Source organism: Phocoena phocoena, chromosome 3, assembly GCF_963924675.1.
Source record: "Phocoena phocoena chromosome 3, mPhoPho1.1, whole genome shotgun sequence".
Classification (NCBI taxonomy): domain Eukaryota; kingdom Metazoa; phylum Chordata; class Mammalia; order Artiodactyla; family Phocoenidae; genus Phocoena; species Phocoena phocoena.
Genome location: NC_089221.1, coordinates 77,294,115 through 77,300,384, shown reverse-complemented (window position 1 = coordinate 77,300,384; position 6,270 = coordinate 77,294,115). Strand labels below are relative to the sequence as shown.

The 6,270-nt window shown below is 41.9% G+C and overlaps 1 pseudogene; it reads right to left on the bottom strand.

The window, feature by feature from the left end:
• Positions 1-4,581: 4,581 nt before the first annotated feature.
• LOC136120200 (large ribosomal subunit protein uL13 pseudogene) lies at positions 4,582-5,299 on the bottom strand (annotated as a pseudogene).
• Between the last annotated feature and the right edge of the window lie 971 nt (positions 5,300-6,270).

Here is a 6,270-nt window from a genome sequence, read left to right as displayed (position 1 = left end):
CTAGATTCCACATATATATTAAAAAAAAACCCCACAGAATATTTGGTTACTTGTATAAGATCACACAACGAGCTAGTGCTAGAAATGGGTCTAGAAACACTTTTCAACTATTCAGCCCTGTGTTAGACATGAGGTGTGCCAGGGGCTGACCCTGCCTTGAGCTCCAGCAGCAGGAAACAAGCAAGCAAGAACCAAGTGCAGCCATTGCTCTTCTCATTAGGTGGCAATGATCCTTGAACCTCTGAATTCAGGATAGACAATCACTTGTGAGTTAATAATGCTCTTTAATTAACAATTTTTTAAAAATTTAAGTGCATACAGTTTGATTTTTTTCTGTAAAAAGGGGTGACAGACTTCTAAGCATGGAGGAGTGAGAGACTGTGGTTACAGTGCAAGATACAAGAAATAGCTAAGTGACCACAGAAGGCTACAACTTCCTTAAAGCAGAAATTAGTTGTTTCTTTTTAAAATAAATATTTGATACACCAAAAGAACGTAAGTAGAGTATATGTATGTTATAAACATAATAATAAAACAAACACATGAGGATCTACCATCCATACCTTTGGGATTACCTGCATACTCCTTGCGTATCCCATCTCTGCCTCTCCCAGAGGTGACACTTTTCTAAATTTTGTGGGTTTTAAAAATCAATTTAATCACATGTATATATGTTCCTAAACAATATGTGATTTAGCTTTTGAGGGAGATTCATAATTCCTGGAACATTGCATGAGCTTAACAAACATTTGTTGAAAGAATGAATACATGAATGACTGAATGGCAAGCCAGAAAGCTCAATCCATTCTCTTTCACCTACCATTGAAATTAACAAAGATGTAGTCCATGACTAATACCTCTTTTCTAAACAATGCTCTGTGGTATTTTTTAATGTATATTGCTGTCAATCATAATAAAAGAGCTTCCTATTATTAATCAACATTAAGAGTATAAGGGTGGGACTCTTCAGACTAATGCAAAACCAGCTCTTTTTTATGCTTTGTATGCATGAAGATGGATTTTGATTAGGGTTGTGATCTCTTAAGGGATCTCAGAACTTATTAAAAATAAAAAGACTATGTACCTAACAAAATTTTTCTCTTTTGAAAATGTAAATTAAGTTAATCAAATACTGAAAACACATTACATTTCTCAAATAAAAGGGCTAGATGTACTGTAAACACACCAAATATATCAAACACAGTATACTTCAAAAAGAAGTAAAAGTGCAGAAACTGCCAAAATCTGTAATGAGGGTCAGGTCATTGGCAAGTGTGGTTAACTGTATCCCATCGTCATGGTGCACCCTTAAGCTGACAAGCTAATCAGAGAATGCACTTTCACTCAGTTGTATCAAGAACTGAAATGACTGTGTTTATTTCACGGTCTTGGCTTAAAATGCAAACTCATCAACCAGCAGCATTATAATTAAGTCCTCAAGAAGTAAGAAAGTACTTTTAAAATATGGTGTTAGCACAGCTTGTTCTAGCATGTTAGAAATGAAGCAAGATGAGTTAGATGTTCACAGCTGAAAACATCCTAAGAAGGTACTCCAGGCAATTCAGGATCTTAAAGCTGTTAAACATTTAGTAGACATTCTTCCTGTGCTATTTAAATGGATGTAGGAAAAAACATTATTTGCAGTATGGTTCTCAGGTGAAATCTCATGATAAAAATCAAAGAGGAAGGTAAATACAAAATAACAATAGCAATATTTAACATTTCTTGAGCATTTACTATGTATCTGGCATTATTCTAAATGGTATATGTATTATCTCATTTACTCCTCAAGTAGATAGTATCGTTAGTCTCATTTTACAGATAAATAAACAGGAATAGAAAAATTAATTAACATTCCATAAGTCCCACCAGTGATAAATGATAGGATTTGAACAGTGTAGTCAGTATTAGTTTTCGCCGGCTGCCATAACAAATTGCCACAAATTTAGCAGGTTAAACAATACAAATTCATTATATTCCTATAGGTCACGAGTCTGACAAAGGTCTCACTGGACTAGAATCAAGGTGTCAGCAGGGCTGCATTCCTTTTTGGAGGCTCCAGGGGAGAATTCGTTTCCTTGCCTTTTCCAGCTTCTAGATGCTGCCTGCATTCCTTGGCTCCTGGCCCCTTTCCTCCAACTTCAAAGCCAGCAAAGGCAAGTTGAGCCCTTCTCACATTGCATCACTCTCACCTCCTCCCTTTCTTTCCTCGTGTGCTTTTAAGGGCCCTTGTGATATCATTGCCTACCTGTATAATCCAGGTTAATACCCCTATTTTAAGGTCAGCTGATTAGCAATCTTAATTCTATCTGCAGCTTTAATTTCCCTTTGCCACGTAAGATAACACCTTCACTGTTTCCAGTATTAAGACGTGGAGTTTTGTTTCTGGGTTGAGGGACTTGACTGCATACCACACAGTCTTATTCCAAAGAACATGCTCTTAACAATTTCACCCTACTAGTGGAATGCACAAATGCTAGCATTTATTATTTTGGGAAACCTGATTTGTAGATTTTGGGTTATGTATTGCACAAAGTGAATATGCCTTAAGAGAAAAATCATAGTAATTAACTTGGTGTTACGTCAATGTTATTTTATTTAGAAATGTTGATTTGTTGTAGGCATGCAAGCCTTAACTGTTTTCTGAGTGTAGTCCATTAAGTAGAGGGATGGGGCTCTCACTACTGAGTAGAAAGCCTGGGGAAGCCAAGTTCTGCTGTGAGAGAGTGGCCTGTCTGTCTACTGAACAAGAGCAATCATGCACAACCAAGTTATAGAGGATTCAACTCTGTACCTCCTTGCTGGGTTAATTGGACTGAATCCCCTCTCTACGGCTTCCTGGGACTTTGACTCAACATGTACAGTACATTTATCCCTACAGAGTTGTTCTCTCCCTGATGCTTCTCCAACTTCTTGGCATGTACCCAACTTCACTGATTGGTATTGGCAACTGGATCCTGTTTAAAGAATGGACCTCCCTCCCCAATACTCCCTGCCCCACTCCCACATGCCTCTGGTCCACCCTTATCATGTCCTTTAGCTGGTTTAACCCACTACCTGGCTGAGCATTAAATGTGGACATGACATGTGTAGGCTGTTCTCAAAAGGTGTGAAGTAAAAAAGGAAAGAAACAGGGAAATAACTTGAAGAGTTATTTTAAGAAAAGGGATTGGGTTCAACCTGGGGGTGTCTGTAGACTAAAGAAAGGAGCCCGTAACTGAGCACACAGAAAGATTAAATTTTGAAAGAGGCAGAAAGGGATTAGATCACTAAGGGTAAATCTGAGAAATTCTAAAAAAAAGGTCACTGTAGCTATGCATATGGTAGGGGAGTTTAGGGTTGAAGCCAATGGAAGATATGTGGGAGGAGCCAGAACACCTCTGAAGTCGGGGCAAATCTCAGCTGCAGAGAGAGCTAGGTAAAGGAGTGGGAGAAGTTACTAGTGGCACGTAGAAAGTATTATTGTTTCAGTTACTTATTGGTTGGTGACAAACCACCCACAACAGTGGCTTAAAAGAACAGCTGCGTATTATCTGTGATTCTGTAATCTGGGCTAGGCTCAGCTGGGCAGTTCTCCATGTGGAGATGGTTTCTGCGTTCTTTTGTCTGGTGCCTCAGCTGGGATGCCTGGAACAGCTCAGCCTCGTTCACAGCGTGCTGGTCTCAGGATAGTCAGACTTCGTCCACGGTAGCTGGCTACTGAGAGGGAGCAAGCAGGAGCTGCTTAAAGGGCAGGCCTGGGATCGGCACAGTGTCGCTTCCATCTTACTGTGTTGGTCAGAGCAAGTGACGAGGCCAGCCCAGATTTAAGGTGCACGGAAAATAGATCCTACCTGTTGATGTGGAGAACAGCCGGTGCATACAGGGAGGGGAGGAATTGATAACAGTCATGGTTGAAGTCTCTCCACCACAATTTCTGAGAGTTTGGAGACTCATCTGAAGTCAGAAACTATTAGTTTCCTACTGCCACTGGAACAAATTACTGCAAACTTGGTGGGCTTAAAACAAAGCTTATTTATTTACTTACTTACTCCCTTATACTTTATTCAACTCTGGTCGCAAAATACCGGGAAGCAACAAGGGCAATGCCTCTAACCTCCTGGTTGCACGTCTTTCCCGTCTCCGTCTGTAAATGCCTCTGCGCGACACTAGGCTTGTGCTGTCCCATGGCGTCTCTCACGCTCTAACAGCTGCAGAGCATAACATATGGCCATGTAAGAAGTTGAAACAGATGCCTCATTCACAATTCAGTGTTCTCCTTCAATTAGTTTTCCAGCTCACTTGTGCAAATATTGGAACTAAAGTTGTTCCTACTGTTGGTTTTTAAAAACTCTGTCATGAACCAGTGGATCGTAGACAAATTTTGTCTGCACAACTGTTAGAGCTGTGTAAAGTAAAATTTTAAAAGAAAGGCCTTTCTTAAACTGTAACAGTGACTAAGGTCCCTTCTGTTGCCCCAGCTTCCTAAGTCCCAGGCTGTCTTGTCCCCTGGATGGCTGCCCCTGGATCCCCACATCCAGGGCAGTGATGAAGGAAGGGCAGGCCAGGCCAAGCATGAGGAATAAACAGTCTTTACTGGGCTCAGACCAGTAGTCCATGGTTCTTGATCACCTCTGTGTATTCGTTGATTTTCTTTACGTGTTCTTTTCATCCTGTTTCCATAGCCTCATGAGCTGTTTGCTCTTTCAGTAGTGGACCTTGGCCTTTTCCTTTCTCTTCTCCTTCAGGGTGGCCGTCACTGCCTGGTACTTCCAGCCAATCACATGGCACGCCAGGTAGGCAAATATTCGTATAGACTTCAGATGCATAACCTAGAGGGCAGCAGGAATCATCATCCACTTTTCCTTGTCATAGGGCAGCAGGATCCCATCAAACACCTTGTGGTGGTCCAGGGACCCTAGTCTCGCTTGGTCTTGTGGGTCTTGAGTATACCTCGAATGGTCTGCCCTTGTTTCTGTAGAAATTGCCGGAAATGCTGATGCCCTCACAGCATACAGACACCACCTTCTGGCCCAGCAGTACTTCCTTGGTCATGATGCCCCTAGTTGGCCAGTAGATGGCATCAGCCATCGAGCTCCATCTGCCCCTCTGCCACCTTCGGCAGCCACCTGGGAAAGCCACATACTTATTATCTTACAGTTCTGGGCATCAGAAGTCTGAAATGAGTCTTATAGGACTAGAATTAAGGTGTCTGCAGGGCTCTGCTGCTTCTGGAAGATCGAGGGGAGAATTTGTATCCTTGCCTTTTCCAGCTTCTAGAGGACACCTGCAGCGTTTGGTTCATGGTCCTTTCCTCCATCTTCAAAGCACATCGCTCCCTCTCTGCTTCTATTGTCCCACCTTTTCTGTTGATTGACCCTTGGGCCTACTTGGATAATCCAGGATAATCTCCTAATTTCAAGACCCTTAACTTAATCACACCTGCAAAGTTCCTTTTGCCATATAAGGTCACATGTTCCTAGATTCTGGGGGTTGGCATGTGACATCCTTGTGGGGGGCGTTATTCTGCCTACAGAAGCTTGACATATGTAATACTGCCGGCAGATGAAGTTGTGAGATTTCTCCAGTAGTACTCAGCTTTGTAGCAATAATGGTAGAGAAAGTAAACTGTTGAACTGATCCAAGTTTAGAGATCGATAGGGTAGGATTAAGGTATAAGGACATTGAGGTAAGAGAATTAGGGAAGCTGGTACAGGTGATTGAGTTGACTGATCAAGGGGCCTGCTAGGGAGGGAAGGAAACCCAGGGGGAGTTTGATAGATTGGGAGAAGAGTGAGCTTCTTCCTTCAACTTCTTAACTCTGTTTCCTCTTTGATATGGCTTTTGCACATCATTGGCCTCCCCTTGAGGGGGTTTCTGAATGGCTGCAGTGAAAGGCCTTTATCTGATTCCCATTACCGAATCTTTCCCCTGTGTTAGTAACACCCAACATTACTGTATTCACGTAGTGGCAACCAGTGTTGGAATTCATGGGTAATTTCTGTGGGGGATCACGTAGGATGAGAGATTACATACTCTACTCAGGGTGGATTTCACCGTGTCCCAAGAAGACCAATGGACATCAGACAGGGGAGAACATAAGTTCTTTTGCGGGACATGAGGTTAACTCTCCTTACAGATTTTTCCTGAATAAATAAAACTAAGGGTTTTTATTCCTCTTAGGAGGAAATCCAGTGAAACGACAACACTTTGACAGAGATTTTGTGATTGTAAAAAATGGCAGTTTGCTTGATCAAGGTCTTGATCGAGGTGGCCTTAAAGTTCCCTTTA